Raw genomic sequence first — 17,548 nt, forward strand, 5'->3', positions numbered from 1 at the left:
AGTGGGAGAGAGAATCCCAAACAGGCTCCATGCCCAGCTCAGAGCCCAACCCGGGGCTCAATCTCACAACTGTGAGATCATGACCTGAGCCAAAACCAAGAGTCAGACACCCAACTGACTGGGCCACCCAGGTGCCCCTATCTTGTCACATTTCTAATCTGAGTTCTTTACTGACTTCCCCTTGTCTTCAGGATAAAATCCAAGATCCTTAGCATACCAGATAGAGTTCTTAATTATATGGCTACTCCTAACCACTCACTCAGTACCCTTCTCCCCAAGAATCCTTAACCACCACAATCTCTCTAGGCACTGCATTCTCGTTTCTTAGGTTTTTCTCATGCACCTTCAAAGCTCCTCATACCTGGAACACCTTTAGCCCACTTCTTAACCTTACTCCTTATCATTTAAAATGAAGGGATTAGGGTTAACTCCTGTACCTTGGCTATATTGATAGTGAGCTCCTGGATGGCAAACAAAGTATTAGATTCATTTTGGTGACCTCATTGTATACCACAACATCATAAGCTATTGTGGTAGGTACTCTGTCAAGGGAAGAGTGTCTGGATGAAGTAATGAATGATTAAATTAAAAAATTATTAAGCAGCCAACAAGTTATTTCTTGAGGAAGAAGTGTTAAGATGCCTTTTAAATTTTAAAAGACAACTGGAACTTAGAATATTACACTTAGAAAGGAAAAGGATTGCAAAGTTCATATAGTCTAGTTTATAGTTACTGTAGATTCACATAATTTAAAAATTAAATGTAACTCAGAGGTACACATACACCTTATCAAACTGAGTCCATATTCAGCTATGTTTGCTGCTTTGTTTTGTTTTCTTTTTTTTTTTCTCTTCCCTTGATTCTTTGTCTTTTCTTTGTTTTTCTTTCTCTTTACCATAAAATCACACTATGGCTACCACATTCCTTAATGCATCTAGTAAATGTAACTAGTGACCTCAATTCTGATGATCCTATATATATATACATATATATAGGATGATAGGATGATAGTCATCCCTGTATCTGAATCTATGCTAAATAGGTCAAACATTTAACAGCCCATCTCTCTTACTTATTTTTTTTTAAATGCTTATTTATTTATTTTGAGAGAGAGAGAGAGAGAGAGAGAGAGAGAGAGAGAGAGAGAGAGAGACAAAAACCCAACACAGGGCTCAAACTCATGAACCGTAAGAGTAGGACAGGAGCCGAAATCAAGAGTTGGATGCTTAACCGATTGAGCCACCCAGGCGCCCCCATCTCTCTTACTTCTGCCTGTGAGTAGGATGTTGTAACTGAATGAAACAATTTATTTCCTTTCAGCACAAACATTTATCATCAACTTTTTGTTTTCTTCGCATTTTTTTCTAATTAATCATGTTCTCCACAGTAGTTAGAAATTATAAAATCTCCAAGCAAGACTGAGTTCCTACATGATAATATTGTTCTTCTTCAGGATGTACAGGGATCACTCATGTATTTGTCTATGCTAGGTTTTCAGACACATGTTCAAAATATTTATTAATATCTCTTGTTTCACCTTTTACGCTATAGTTTGTCTTATGTTGCAAGTAGCACAGTGTAGTCTGTGAATTAATTTTTTCTCCAGGTTTTATTTTTAAGTAATCTTTACACCCAACATTGGGCTCGAACTTGTAACTCTAAGATCAAGAGTCATGTGCTCTATCAACTGAGCCATCCAGGTGCCACCCCCAATGTTTTTTAATTTAATTTTTTTTTTTAATTTACATCCAAATTAGTTAGCATGTAGTGCAGCAACGATTTCAGGAGTAGATTCCTTAGTGCCCCTTACCCATGTAGCCCATCCCCCCTCCCACAACCCCTGTAGTAGCCCTCAGTTTGTTCTCCACATTTATGAGTCTCCTCTGTTTGGTCCCCCTCCCTGTTTTTATATTATTTTTGTTTCCCTTCCCTTATATTAATCTGTTTTGTCTCTTAAAGTCCTCACATGAGTGAAGTCATATGATTTTTGTCTTTCTATGACTGACTAGTTTCACTTAGCATATATACCCTCCAGTTCCATCCACGTAGTTGCAAATGGCAAGATTTCATTCTTTTTGATTGCCGAGTAATACTCCATTGTATATACATCCCACATCTTCTTTACCCATTCATCCATCGATGGACATTTGGGCTCTTTCCATACTTTGGCTATTGTTGATAGTGATTCTATAAACATTGGAGTGCATTCGTTCCTTCAAAACAGCACACCTGTATCCCTTGGATAAATGCCTAGTAGTGCAATTGCTGGGTCATAGGGTAGTTCTATTTTTAGTTTTTTGAGGAACCTCCATACTGTTTTCCAGAGTGGCTGCACCAGCTTGCATTCCTACCAACAATGCAGAAGAGATCCTCTTTCTCCGCGCATCCTCGCCAACATCTGGTGTTGCCTGAGTTGTTAATGTTAGCCATTCTGACAGGTGTGAGGTGGTATCTCATTGTGATTTTGATTTGTATTTCCCTGATGATGAATGATGAGCATTTTTTCATGTGTTGGTTGGCCATCTGGATGTCTTCCTTGGAGAAGTGTCTATTCATGTCTTTTGCCCATTTCTTCACTGGATTATTTGTTTTTTGGGTGTTGAGTTTGATAAGTTCTTTATAGATTTTGAATATTAACCCTTTATCTGATATGTCATTTGCAAATATCTTCTCCCATTCTGTCGGTTGCCTTTTAGTTTTGCTGATTGTTTCCTTCACTGTGCAGAAGCTTTTTATTTTGATGAGGTCCCAATAGTTCTTGCTTTTGTTTCCCTTGCCTCCAGAGACGTGTTGAGTAAGAAGTTGCTGCGGGCAAGATCAAAGAGGTTTTTGCCTGCTTTCTCCTCGAGGATTTGGGTGGCTTCCTGTCTTACATTTAGGTCTTTTATCCATTTTGAGTTTATTTTGGGGTATGGTGTAAAAAGTGGTCCATGTTCATTCTTCTGCATGTCGCTGTCCAGGTTTCCCAGCACCACTTGCTGAAGAGACTGTCTTTATTCCATTGGATATTCTTTCCTGCCTTGTCAAAGATTAGTTAGCTATACATTTGTGGGTCCATTTCTGGGTTCTCTGTTCTGTTCCACTGATCTGAGTGTCTGTTATTGTGCCAGTACCATACTGTCTTGATGATTACAGCTTTGTAATGCATCTTGAAGTCTGTGATTGTGATGCCTTCTGCTTTGGTTTTCTTTTTCAAGATTGCTTTGGCTATTCGGTGTCTTTTCTGGTTCCATACAAATTTTAGGATTATTTATTCTAGCTCTGTGAAGAATGCTGGTGTTATTTTGATAGGGATTGCATTGAATATGTAGATTGCCTTGGGTAGTATCAATATTTTAACAATATTTTTTCTTCGTATCTGGGAGCATGGAATCTTTTTCCATTTTTTGGTGTCTTCTTCAATTTCTATAATTATAAGCTTTCTATGGTTTTCAGTGTAATAGGTTTTTCACCTCTTTGAAATCTAACCTCTTTGGTTAGATTTATTCCTAGGTACTTTATGGTTTTTTTGTGCAACTGTAAATGGGATCGATTCCTTGCTTTCTCTTTCTGTTGCTTCATTATTGGTGTATAGGAATGCAACCGATTTCTGTGCGCTGATTTTATATCCTGCAACTTTGCTGAATTCATGAATCAGTTCTAGCAGTTTTTGGTGGAATCTTTAGGGTTTTCCATATAGAGTATCATGTCATCTGCGAAGAGTGAAAGTTTGACCTCCTCCTGGCCGATTTGGATGCCTTTTATTTCTTTGTGTTGTCTGATTGCAGAGGCTAAGACTTCCAATACAATGTTGAATAACATTGGCAAGAGTGGACATCCCTGTCTTGTTCCTGACCTTAGGGGGAAAGCTCTCAGGTTTTCCTCATTGAGGATGATACTAGCATTGGTTCATTCATATATGGCTTTATGTTCTCGAGTTATATGATCCTTCCATCCCTACTTTCTTGAGGGTTTTTATCAAGAAAGGATACTGTATTTTGTCAAATGCTTTTGCTGCATCTATTGAGAGAATCATATGGTTCTTGCCCAATTGTTTTGTTGTAGTAAACTGTATAACGTAAAATTTACCATCTTACCATTTTAAGTGCAGAGTTCAATGGTATTAAGTCCATTCATATTGTTGTGCAATCATCATCACTATCCATCTCTAGAACTCTTTTCATCCTGCAAAACTGAAGCTCTAGTCCATTACACAATAGTTCCCCACTACACCCTTCCCTCAGCCCCTGGAAACCACCATTCTACCTTCTGTCTCTATGATTTTGACTACTGTAAGTACTTTACATAAATGGAATCCTACGGTATTTGTCTTTTTGTGACTGGCTTATTTCACTTAGCACAATGCCCTCAATGTTCATCCATGTTGTAGCATGTGTCAAAATTCCCTTGCTTTTAAGGCTGAATAATATCCCATGGTATGTATATACTGCATTTTGCTTATCCATCCATCTGTCCATGAACTTTTGGGTTGCTCATATTTTAGCTATTTTGAATAATGATGCTATAAACATGGGTGTACAAGTAACTCTTCAAGAATCTGCTTTCAGTTCTTTAGAGTGAATGCCCAGAAGTGGAATTGGTGGATTATAGTAATTCTATTTTTGATTTTTTAAAGAATCAAATGGTATGACAATACTGCTTCCCACAATGGCTGCACCACTTTACATTCCCACCAACAGTGCCGAAGGAGTCTATGTTCCCCACATTCTCACCAACACTTATTTTCTGTTTTGCTATTGTTGTTTTGTTTTTGATAATAGCCATCTTAATGAGTGTGAGGCAGTAACTTGTTTTTGTTATTAGGTTTATTTGGCCTATTTTAAATAATTGGATAGCCTAAAGTTATTTTTAAGTATGTTTGTGGAGTTTTTTTAGTTGTTGTTAGCAAATAATAAATAAAACACACTGAGCTCATTTCCTGAATATTGATCTCTAATGCTTCTGACACCAAGTGATCAGTCACCTTGAATTGATGACAACCTTGAAATTTGGTGTTAAAGTCAGAAAAGACAATTGGCTTTTTTTGTTTGTTTGTTTAATGACTCAGTATTTGATAATATTAAGTTATTGTTAAAGGTTTTTTTTTCAGTTTGCTTTTAGCTATGATATTGGATATTTTGATTATGCTTTAAAAAAGAGTTCTATACATGAATTCAGCAAAGTTGTAGGATACAAAATCAATGTACAGAAATCAGTTGCATTCTTATACACTAATAATGAAGCAACAGAAAAACAAATAAAGAAACTGATCCCATTCACAATTGCACCAAGAAGCATAAAATACCTAGGAATAAATCTAACCAAAGATGTAAAAGATCTGTATGCTGAAAACTATAGAAAGCTTATGAAGGAAATTGAAGAAGATATAAAGAAATGGGAAAACATTCCGTGCTCATGGGTTGGAAGAATAAATATTGTCAAAATGTCAGTACTACCCAAAGCTATCTACACATTCAATGCAATCTCAATCAAAATTGCACCAACATTCTTCTCGAAACTAGAACAAGCAATCCTAAAATTTATATGGAATCACAAAAGGCCCCGAATAGCCAAAGTAATTTTGAAGAAGAAGACCAAAGCAGGAGGCATCACAATCCCAGACTTTAGCCTCTACTACAAAGCTGTTATCATCAAGACAGCATGGTATTGGCACAAAAACAGACACATAGACCAACGGAATAGAATAGAAACCCCAGAACTAGACCCACAAACATATGGCCAACTAATCTTTGACAAAGCAGGAAAAAATATCCAATGGAAAAAAGACAGTCTCTTTAACAAATGGTGCTGGGAGAACTGGACAGCAACATGCAGAAGGTTGAAACTAGACCACTTTGTCACACCATTCACAAAAATAAACTCAAAATGGATAAAGGACCGAATGTGAGACAGGAAACCATCAAAACCCTAGAGGAGAAAGCAGGAAAAAACCTCTGTGACCTCAGCCGTAGCAATTTTTTACTTGACACATCCCCAAGGGCAAGGGAATTAAAAGCAAAAATGAACTATTGGGACCTCATGAAGATAAAAAGCTTCTGCACAGCAAAGGAAACAATCAACAAAACTAAAAGGCAACCAACGGAATGGGAAAAGATATTTGCAAATGACATATCGGACAAAGGGCTAGTATCCAAAATCTATAAAGAGCTCACCAAACTCCACACCCAAAAAACAAATAACCCAGTGAAGAAATGGGCAGAAAACATGAATAGACACTTCTTTAAAGAAGACATCCCGATGGCCAACAGGCACATGAAAAGATGCTCAATGTCGCTCCTCCTCAGGGAAATACAAATCAAAACCACACTCAGATGTCACCTCACGCCAGTCAGAGTGGCCAAAATGAGCAAATCAGGAGACTATAGATGCTGGAGTGGATGTGAAAAACGGGAACCCTCTTGCACTGTTGGTGGGAATGCAGACTGTTGCAGCCACTCTGGAAAACAATGTGGAGGTTCCTCAAAAAATTAAAAATAGACCTACCCTATGACCCAGCAGTAGCACTGCTAGGAATTTTCCCAAGGAATACAGGAGTACTGATGCATAGGGGCACTTGTACCCCAATGTTTATAGCAGAACAGTCAACAATAGCCAAATTATGGAAAGAGCCTAAATGTCCATCAACTGATGAATGGATAAAGACGTTGTGGTTTATATACACAATGGAGTGCTACATGGCAATGAGAAAGAATGAAATATGGCCCTTTGTAGCAATGTGGATGGAACTGGAGAGTGTTATGCTAAGTGAAATAAGCCATACAGAGAAAGACAGATACCATATGTTTTCACTTTTATGTGGATCCTGAGGAACTTAACAGGAAGCCATGGGGGAGGGGAAGGGGAAAAAAAAAAAAAAAAGAGAGAGGTTAGAGTGGGAGAGAGCCAAAGCATGAGAGATTCTTAAAAACTGAGAATAAACTGAGGGCTGATGGGGGGGGGGGAGGGAGGGGAGGGTGGGTGATGGGTATTGAAGAGGACATCTTTTGGGATGAGCACTGGGTGTTGTATGGAAGCCAATTTGACAATAAATTTCATATATTTTTTAAAAAAGCGTTCTTAGTTATTGTGGTAATCATTTCACAATATATGTAAGGCAAGGCATTATGCTGTGTACCTTAAACTTATGCAGTGCTGGATGTAGGTTATTTCTCAGTAAAATTTAAACAAAATAAAAACAACAACAAAAAAAGTTATCATCTTTCAGAGATACATACTAAAACGTACATAGACAAAATGAAATAATGTCTGAAATTTGCTTCAAAATAATCCAATGGAGGCCAGGGTTGAGAGAAGGCAGGTTATAGATAAAGATTGGTTATTAATTGATAATTGTTGAAACTACCTGATGAACCCAGGAAGATTTATTATATCAGTCTCTCTACTTCTGAGCAAATTGTGATTTTTCATTATACAAAGTTTGTTTTAATCAGAGTTTGATCTATTAAGTATTTAAAAAGATAACAGGGTTGCCTGGGTGGCTCAATAGGTTAAGCATCTGACTGTTGATTTCAGCTCAGGTTATGATCTCACAGTTCATGAGTTTGAGTCCCTCATCAGGCTCTTTGCTGACAGTTTGGAGCCTGCTTGGGATTCTCTCTCTCCTTCCCCCCACCCCTCCCTCTATATCAAAATAAATAAATAAACTTTAATAAATTAATAAATAATAGAGAGATAAATGAACAAATAAGTGAGAAGATAACATTTGTTAGATATGATAGGAGTAAGTTTTCACTTAATGCGGAAAAGAAAAATGTGAAATAAAACATTTGTATCACACTCACATATCATTTTTCTTACATTTGATCCTTACTATAGATGATTAGTTTAGTTCTGAAATAATATTAAGTTTGTAGTATACTATAAAAAAGATTTCTGTTACCAAAAATTGAGTAATTTATTGAATAAAATGGAGGCAAAAAACATAACTCATGAATTAATGCATAATCCAAACATGCCACTTTCTGCCTAAAGCCATAGTACAGCTCCATCCAACAGAACTTTCTGCAATAATTAAAATGTTCTATATCAGCTCTATACAATGTTGTAGCCACTAGCCACATATGGCTATTGAGCTGGCTGGTGTAACCAAGTGGCTTGTGGGACTGGGAAATGGAAATTTAAATTTTATTGATTTTCACTTGTATTTTTAAGCACTTTTCATTATATCTGAAAAATTATGTTTTTCAGTGAAAATGTATATCCCTTGGACAAGTGAAAAATAAAATTATAAACTTAGTCCCACCATATATTAAAAATTATATAATTAGAAGTCCTACTATGTGACCTAAAATACTTTATAGTATTTATAGTACTTTATAGTATGTTAAAATTTAAACAGAAGGCTGTATAAATAATCTATAAATAATATTACAGATTTTAAGAGTAGTTAATTATTGTATTTGCCTTGTTTAGGATTTCAGTATTTAGCATACCAAATATGCACTTAATAATTTTGTGTGTATTTAATGTGTTGTAGGTTAACACATTTAATTCTTATACCAATCCTATCAGGTAGGTACACTATTTATATTACCATTTTTCAATGAAGAAACTGAGACACAGAGAAGAAATAACTTACTCAAGTTAATGCTAGCAACTGGTGGGACTAGGATTTGAACACAAAAATTTGGCTTAGGTCTACATTCTTAATTGCTTTGTATGTTTCGTCTCTTGAAATAAGTTACCAGGAAAGGAGTTAAGAAAGAATAATTAGTTAGTTGTTAAAAACATGTTCATAAATTTAGAGATTTTCATCACCTTGGAAAAATTGTATGTAAAGTATTATAAGTTCTAGTGGAAAAGGATATAAAATTGAATATAGAGTATCATTGACTATGTTTACTCTCTCCATTAGCCCCCTAAAAAAACTATGTCCAGGAAAAGAAATCAGAAATAAATATTTTGTCTTTTTTTTTATACATACAGATTTCTAAAATTAAAAAAATGTTAATTATAAAACTTTATTATAATCATAAAGCATACTTAAAATTTCTTTATGGTATAAATTAATATTTTATATCAGATAAAATAAAAAAACTATATTATTATAAAAGTTCATAAAAAATTTGTCTGAATCGTTTGGTTGTTCATTTTCCCAGATGCTAACTCTGAGAATTAGTTCAGTCTGAAGATGCTTTTATTTATTTATTTATTTTTTAAATTTTTTTTTCCAACGTTTTTATTTATTTTTGGGACAGAGAGAGACAGAGCATGAACGGGGGAGGGGCAGAGAGAGAGGGAGACAGAGGATCTGAACCAGGCTCTGTGCTGACAGCAGTGGGCAGGATGCAGGCCTCAAACTCACAAACAGTAAGATCGTGACCTGAGCCAAATGCTTAACTGACTGAGCCACCAGGTGCCCCAAGTGATTTGCACACTTTAGAAGTCAAAAATACCTTTTGCGTATGCCATATGTATATGACCTGAGATGACTTTTTCACAAAGCAGGTGATGCAGGAGATACATTGAGTACGTTAGTCTGGACTTCTGAGATGAATGGCACAGACTCTTGAATTGTTTGCCATCAACATGAATCATTATGTTACTAGCTACCCTTTATTTAATAGCAATTATATGACAGGCACTACACTAGGTATTTTGTTATCTTATTAAATCCTTACCCCAGTGAGGTGGGTAATTTCATTTCCATTTTACAAGTGGGGAAATTAATATGCAACGGGAAAATTCAACTTGACCAGAGTCAGTTGCTATGTAAGTGACAGACTCAGCTTTCAAATTCAGGCCTACCAGGACTGGTAATTGTGAAAATTAAATAAAATAACCCAAGTGGAAACAACCCAAATGTCCACTGATGGATGAATGGATAAATAATATGTGATATATACATACAATGTATATACATACAATGTATATACATACAATGTATATACATACAATATACAATACAATATACAATGTATATACATACAATGTATAATTCAGTGTTAAAAAAAAATGAAATTCTGACACATACTATGACGTAGATAAACCTGAGGACATTATACTCAGTGAAATAAGCCAGACGCAAAAGGATGAATCTATGATTCTACCTACATGAAGTACTTAGAATAGTCACATTCATAGAGATAGTAGTGCTTGCTAGGAGCTAGGAGGAGAGGGGAATGGGGAATTCGAATTTCATGGGTACGGAGTCTCACTTTGGAATAATGGAAGAGTTCTGGAGATGAATCATGGTGGTGGTTGCATAACAGTGTGAAAGTATGGACTGTACCCTTAAAAATAGTTAGAAGGGTAAATTTTATGTATATTTATGTGTTACGTTATATGTTATATGTATATGTATAAATATATGTTATGTATAATAAAAAGTAACTTAGGAAAACTCTTCTTTTTGTTTTTAGAGAGAGAGAAAAAGAAAGTGTGAGCTGGGAAGAGGGATGGGGTGGGGGGAGGGGGAGAGAGAGAGAGAGACAGAGACAGAGAGAGAGAGAGAGAGAGAGAGAGAGAGAGAGAGAACCTTAAGCAGGCTCCATGCTCAGCACAAAGCCAGACATGGGGCTGGATTCCAAGACCCTGGATCAGGACCTGAACTGAAATGAAGAGTTGGGTGCTCAACCGACTGAACCACCCAGGTGCCCCCCCCCACCCCACTGCACCTTTTTTTTAATAGGCTTTATAACCAGTACAGAGCACAGCACAGGGCTTGAAATCACAACCCTGAGATCAGCACTTGAGCTGAGATCAAGACCTGAGCTGAGATCAGGCGTTGGACACTTAACTGACTGAGCCACCCAGGCACCTCATGAAAATTCTTTTTAATTCATTTCTTTGGTGGGGGGTGGGGGTGTCTGGGTGGCTCAGTTGGTTAAGCAGCAGACTTCAGCTCAGGTCATGATCTCAATGTTTCTGAGTTCACGCCCTGCATCAAGCTGTGTGCTGACTGCTCAGAGCCTGGAGCCTGCTTCAGATTCTGTGTCTCCCTTGCTCTCTCTGCCTTTCCCCAGCTTTTGCTCTCTGTCTCTGTCTCTCTGTCTCTGTCTCTCTCTCTCTCTCTGTCTCTCTCTCAAAAACATTTTTTTTAAATGCTTATTTATTCATTTTGCGGGGGGGGGGGGGAGGAATGGGCAGAGAGATAGAAAGAATCCCAGTCTCTGCACTGGCAGTGCAGAGCCCAATGCAGGGCTCGAACTCAGAACTGTGAAATCATCACCTGAGCCAAAATCAATAGTTGGACACTTAACCGACTGAGCAACCCAGGAGCCCCCTCATGAAAACTCTTAAGTAGAGTTATAGCCCATTATAGAACCAGTACAAGGTTGAGAATCACGAGACTCTATCTGCAATAATAAATGAAAGTGGGGCGGGGCGCCTGAGTGGGTCAGTCAGTTAGGCATCTGACTCTTGGTTTGGGCTCAGGACATGACCTCATGGTTTTGTGGGTTCGAGCCCTGCATCAGCCTCAGAGCTGACGGTGTGGAGCCTGCTTGGAATTCTCTGTCTCCCTCTCTCTTCTGCCCCTCCTCCACTCTCACTGTCTCTGTCTCTTTCTCTCTCAAAATAAATAAATAAACTTAAAAAAAAAAAAAGTGGGAAGGAGATCATTAGTGAGATGCTATTTAAGTGGTCAGACCTAGTTCTATTTACATTTCGTATAAACCAGGAAAATATTCATGGAGAAATACTAGAGACTTTCTAAACCTCATTTACAAAGTATGGCATTTTTTGTTATCTCTTGAAATATTTTTTTTTTGATGTTAAAAATTCTTAAGAAACAAGACAACATTCTATGAATGGATATACTATGCATCTGTTGCATGGCAATCAAATGGAGGCTTCAATCAATTACAGTCAACAAGTCAATAATGAGGGCCTACTTTATGCAAGGACCCATATTAGGTACTGAAAGCAAACACATACATCCTATCCTCTGTAGCCAGTGCTTGTAGGCAGGGGAAGTGAGCATACATAAAAAGCTGTAAAAAAGACAGGCGAGCAGGCCAAGTGGCTAAAGCCTTTGAAAGGAAGTTGAAAAGACGAGGCAGATAGACAGTGTGGCACTGTGACAGACATGCACACACTCACTCGCTGAAACCAAAGGTCAGACTTAAAAAAAAAAAAAAATCCAAATAGACCAGATGCTGATGGATAGTTTTGCACTAATTTATTCCTCCTGTCACTATTTTAGGATATGATTTTTCACCTTCTACTCCTGGCATTTTAAACACGTGCGTAAGAGAAGGCAGAAAGTGAAGCAAATTACCTATATCTGTCACTTGCCTGAAGCCTACTTCCTAACTCTGAGAAGAGTGAAAAGGGATATATGTGTATATATGAAGGACCCATTATCTCCGAAAAAATGAGTTACTGCAAGTCCCAAATAAACGCAGGTAATTAAATAGAAAAAAAAGCAAATGACCAGATCAACAAAACGATCTCCACATGATTAATAACGATATCAAAAAGGAGTTCGACTTTATTAATCATCAGAGAAGTCAAAATTGAAATCACAGTGAGATACAACTATCTTCCCATCATGATGGTCTAAATAAAAAAGACACCATACCAAATGTTTGTGAGGCTGTGGCTCAGCTGGAATTCTCATACATCAATGAGAGGAGGGGATATTGGTATAATCATTTTGGAAAACTGGCAGTACCTACTCAAACTGAACATATACGTACTCTAAAATCTATCACATACACTTGTGGGAGTATACTCAGCAGAAATAAGTACATGTATTTACTGAAATATGTACAAGAATATTGTTAGCAGTGTTGGCCCTAGTAGCCTTGTGATGGGTTCAATTGTGCCTCTCCCTACCCCCAACTTACATGTTGAAGTCTTAACTCCCAGTGTCTCAACTGGGGCCTTATTTGGAAATAGGGTCATTGCAGATGTTCTTAAGGTGAGGTCATAGTAGGGTGTGGCCCTAACCTGACTAATGACCTTTTAGAAGGGGAGACTTTGGATACAGACACACACACAAGGAGAATGCCTTTGTAAAGATGAAGACAGAGATTGGGGTGATGCTTCTACAAGGCAAGGAGCACCAAAGTTTGCCAGAAATCCTCCAGAAGCTAGGAGAAAGGCATGGAATAGATTCTTCCTTACATCTCTCCAAACAAGCCAATCCCGATGACACTTGATCTCAGATGTCCATCCTCTAGAACATGAGATAATACATTTCTGTTGCTTAAGCCACTCAGTTTGTGATACTTAGTTATGGCAGTTCTAGGAAACTAATATGAGCCCCAAATTAGATGCAACCCAAATTTCAATCAGCTGTATTTATTCAGCAAAACAGGTAATTAAGATATGATATATTCTTGCAGTGAAATACTGCACAGCAACAAAATGAACTAGCTACACCTATACTCAACTGTGTAAATAAAACTTACAAATATAAAGTTAAGCAGAAAAATCAGACTCAGAAGAGTACATATACTATGATTCCATGTATATAAAAGTCAAAACTATAAATTAGTCCAAACTACCATATGGTGTTAAAAGTCAGGATTATGGTTACTGTTTGTCTGGGAGAAGACACAGGAATTAGGCCAAGGGTTTTTCTGAGGTTCTGGAACTATTCCATTTCTTAATATGGGTTCTGGTTGCATGGATTTTTTAGTTTATGTAAAATCTGTGAGCTGTATGTACACTTATGAAATGCATACAAGTATGTATATTTCTTTTTCTTGTAATGTTTATTTATTTTTGAGAGAGAGAGAGACCGAGCATGAGCAAGGGAGGGGCAGAGAGAGAGAGATGGAGACACAGAATCCAAAGCAGGCTCCAGGCTCTGAGCTGTTAGCACAGAACCTGACATGGGGTTCGAACCCATAAACTGCAAAATCATGACCTGAGACGAAGTTGGACACTTAACTGACTGAACTACCCAAGCACCCCAAGTATATACATTTCAATAAAAAGTTGTTAAAGTAAACAAACAAACAAACAAAAACAACAAAAACAAACAGAAAATTCCTTTTACCTCAGTTGTTGGTGACCTTTGGTAAATTTCTTGAGACTCTAGGTCTCAGTTTTCTGATATATAAAGTGGTAGTAACAATAACACTTATTGCATACGTTTGTTGTAAAAGATATGATGCACTTAGCAAACTGGCAGCATTTAATGAATGTTAGCTATTATAACCATAATTATAATGATTGACAAACATACTTCTGGATAAACAAATGACATATTTTCTATGGTTACACATATTGGAGTCTTTTATTTATTTTAGGATGACTCCTGCAGAGCATACGCCCAGACACTTAGCTTAGAAAAAATAAGATGTGGCCAAGTTGGGAGGCCTAACCAGCTTCTGGGTTCTTTCAGCAAGTCTCCATCTTCTCCGAACTATAATATTTATTCCACATTTTAAGTATAAAAGGTATTAAACATCACTTTTTTTTTCTCTTGCAGTCACTAGAAAATGAAAGAAAGGAAAAGAACCTCCAGGATTAATATTACTTCTTATTTGTATGGCTACATTTCATTTGAGCTTCACAACAGCCTGTGAGACAGAGAGAGAAGGCATTTGTATTCTGATATTTAAGAGGAGAAAACCAGCTCAGCAGGTTAAGTGACTTGCCTAGGAGCCACACTGTTATGATATTCAGAGTTGGGACCAAAGCTATGAGAAAATTAGGCAGATAATTCAGGAAGTAAAAGAAGGAGGGTGGGGCGCCTGGGTGGCTCAGTTGGTTAAGCACCTGATTCCGGCTCAGGTCATGATCTCACGGTTTGTGGGGTCAAGCCCGCCTCAGGCTCTGTGCTGACAGCTCAGAGCCTGGAGCCTGCTTCAGATTCTGTGTCTCCCTCTGTCTCCACCCCTTCCCTGATCACACTCTGTATCTCTCTCTCAAAAAATAAACATTGAAAATTTTTTTTAAAAAAGGAGGGTAATTTAAGATGAATAGTAAGAGAACCTTTGCTTGAGCAATGATGGCAAATGGAACTTTCTGTGATGATGCAAGTGTTCTTTATTTGCCTTGTCCAACACAGTAGCTGTTAAACATTTATGGTTAGGGGCGCCTGGGTGGCGCAGTCGGTTAAGTGTCCGACTTCAGCCAGGTCATGATCTCGTGGTCCATGAGTTCGAGCCCCGCGTCGGGCTCTGGGCTGATGGCTCGGAGCCTGGAGCCTGTTTCTGATTCTGTGTCTCCCTCTCTCTCTGCCCCTCCCCCATTCATGCTCTGTCTCTCTCTGTCCCAAAAAAAATAAATAAACGTTGAAAAAAAAATAAAAAAAAAAAAACATTTATGGTTAGTATCACTGAAGAACCATGTTTTTAATATTAGTTTAAATGTAAATGATCACCTATAGCTATCATATGTATGTGCAATGTATATCATTTCCAGGAATCATGGCAAAGTCCCATGGTCAAGGGGTTGGGGCGGCACTGAGAGCTGGCATCCTGTTCACTGTATGTGTTTAGGTCATCTTATATCCCAACCTTATCTGAATGGGCATGCTTGTATGGGATTGGGATTGTTTAGTTTTTAAGCTTGCATGCAAGCTGTAACTTTAGTTGTAACTAATGTTAGGTATCTATTGTATTTTCAAAGACTATCTTTTTGGAGGGCTCATTTATTGTATGTTAAAAAGTAGACTTTCATGGGGAACCTGGTGCTAAACCATTTGTAGACGACCTGCTTCTGCTTCTGCATCAGGGTTTCATACTTAGCAGAGCAGATCTCTCACTGTGATCTATTCAAAGTCAGGCCTCAACGAAAGGGTTTGAAAAAAAATATATATGAAGAGGGGCACGTGGCTGGCTCAGTTGGAAGAGCATGTGACTCTTGATCTTGGGGTCAGGAGTTTAAGCCCCACGTTGGGTGTATAGATTATACTAAAAAATATATATATAAACTTTAAATAAAAGGAAAAAGAGGGGCCCCTGGGTGGCTCAGTCAGTTAAGTGTCGACTCTTGATTTTGGCTTAGGTCATGATCTCATGGTTTGTGAGTTCAAACCTCATTACGGGCTCTGCAGGAACAGTGCAGAGCCTGCTTGGGATACTTTCTCTCTGCCCCTTCCCCTACCCCTCAAAATAAATAAATAAGTAAACAAATAAATAAATAAACAAATACATGAATAAATAAATAAATAAAAAGGACAAGAGACAAAACAATATTTAATATGTTTATAAAATTTTTAAAAAACACACAAAAAGGACAAAAAAAAGTAGATGTTTTACTTGTTCTGAAGCAGCAACCCCTGAAAGAATTAGCAACAATCTTAAAATTTATCCTGTTTGGTGGCAATACATTTCACTATAATATTTCTTCCAAAAGAAATGTTGACATGTTGAGTTCATGATGCGTTGGAGTTCTAGATTTATTTTTACTAGTAATGTTTTGGAGGGCCGTTTCTTGTTGGATGTGGTAGGAACAGTCAATGGGGTATTTTTTAATGTTTTATAAGTTACCACATTTGAACTAAGCTGGAAGTGGAGTGGTAGTTTCACAGATAATCACTTCAAGGCACATTTACCTCTCTCAGCCTTAGTTTCGGTATCTCCAAAATGAAGGTTTTGGAATAGGTGACAAGGAAGATCCCCTGAAATGCTAAAATTTTATTAATCCATGAAAACACACATTTCTCTCTTTTTCAGACATTTGGGCTTTAAGGAAATTTCAGTGACCTGTGAGCCAAATCATCTGTTGTGTTCAAACTGAAGGAATTAAATTTGATTTTCTATTCTATGTGCTATATTTGTAAGTACACGTGTGTTTTTCGCAGCATTTATGCTTTTGTTTTTTTTTTAATTTTTAAATGTTTTATTTATTTTTAAGACAGAGAGAGACAGAGCATGAGTGGGGATGGGGCAGAGAGAGAGGGAGACACAGAATCTGAAGCAGGCTCCAGGCTCTGAGCTGTCAGCACAGAGCCCAACGCAGGGCTTGAACTCACAAACTGTGAGATCATGACCTGAGCTGAAGTCGGATGCTCAACAGACTGAGCCACCCAGGCACCCCCATGCTTTTGTTTTTAAAAGTCAGTATCTGGATGCTATCATCTGAATGTTTGTATCTCTCCCCTTCCCCCTCCCCAAATTCAAATATTGAAAATCTAATGCTGAAGTTGATGGTATTAGGAAGTGGATCTTTAGGAGGTGATTAGGTCCAGAGGCATTGGATTAATGTCCTTTTAGTCCCTAGATAGATCCCTCAGGACCCCTTCTGCCATGTGAGGATACAATGAGAACCTGGCAGGATGAAACCTGCATGGGGTCCCTCACTAGAACCCAACCATGCTGGTATCCTGATTTTTGCCTCCCAGCCTTGAGAGCTGTGAGAAATAAATTTCTGTTTATAAGCCACCCAGTCTATGGTATTTTGTTACAGCAGTCTAAACACACTAAGACACTGGATAAAGAAGATTTGAGCTTGATGTCTTTATTGGGGAAATCATGCCAGATTTCTCAGTGATCATTCTTCATAAGGAGAATTTATAGACATTTCATGGGAGCTTCACATATTTTTGACAGGTGAAGTGAAATAGTATAAATATTTTATTTTTTCTATGATATCTAGCATATATAAAACAACTCCTTTTTTTCATTATCTTGACTTACTTAGG

At 37.6% G+C, this 17,548-nt stretch overlaps 1 protein-coding gene across 1 annotated transcript in view; it reads left to right on the forward strand.

The window, feature by feature from the left end:
- The first annotated feature begins 16,580 nt into the window (after nt 1-16,580).
- Nucleotides 16,581-17,548, forward strand: part of NDFIP2 (Nedd4 family interacting protein 2) — a 69,307-nt gene continuing 68,339 nt past the window's right edge. Inside the window, exon 1 of the mRNA XM_023252476.2 lies at nt 16,581-16,683. The gene's annotated coding sequence lies outside the window, so the exon portion shown is untranslated. The remainder of the gene's footprint in view (nt 16,684-17,548) is intronic.

Source organism: Felis catus, chromosome A1 (genome assembly GCF_018350175.1).
Source record: "Felis catus isolate Fca126 chromosome A1, F.catus_Fca126_mat1.0, whole genome shotgun sequence".
In the NCBI taxonomy this organism is placed as follows: domain Eukaryota; kingdom Metazoa; phylum Chordata; class Mammalia; order Carnivora; family Felidae; genus Felis; species Felis catus.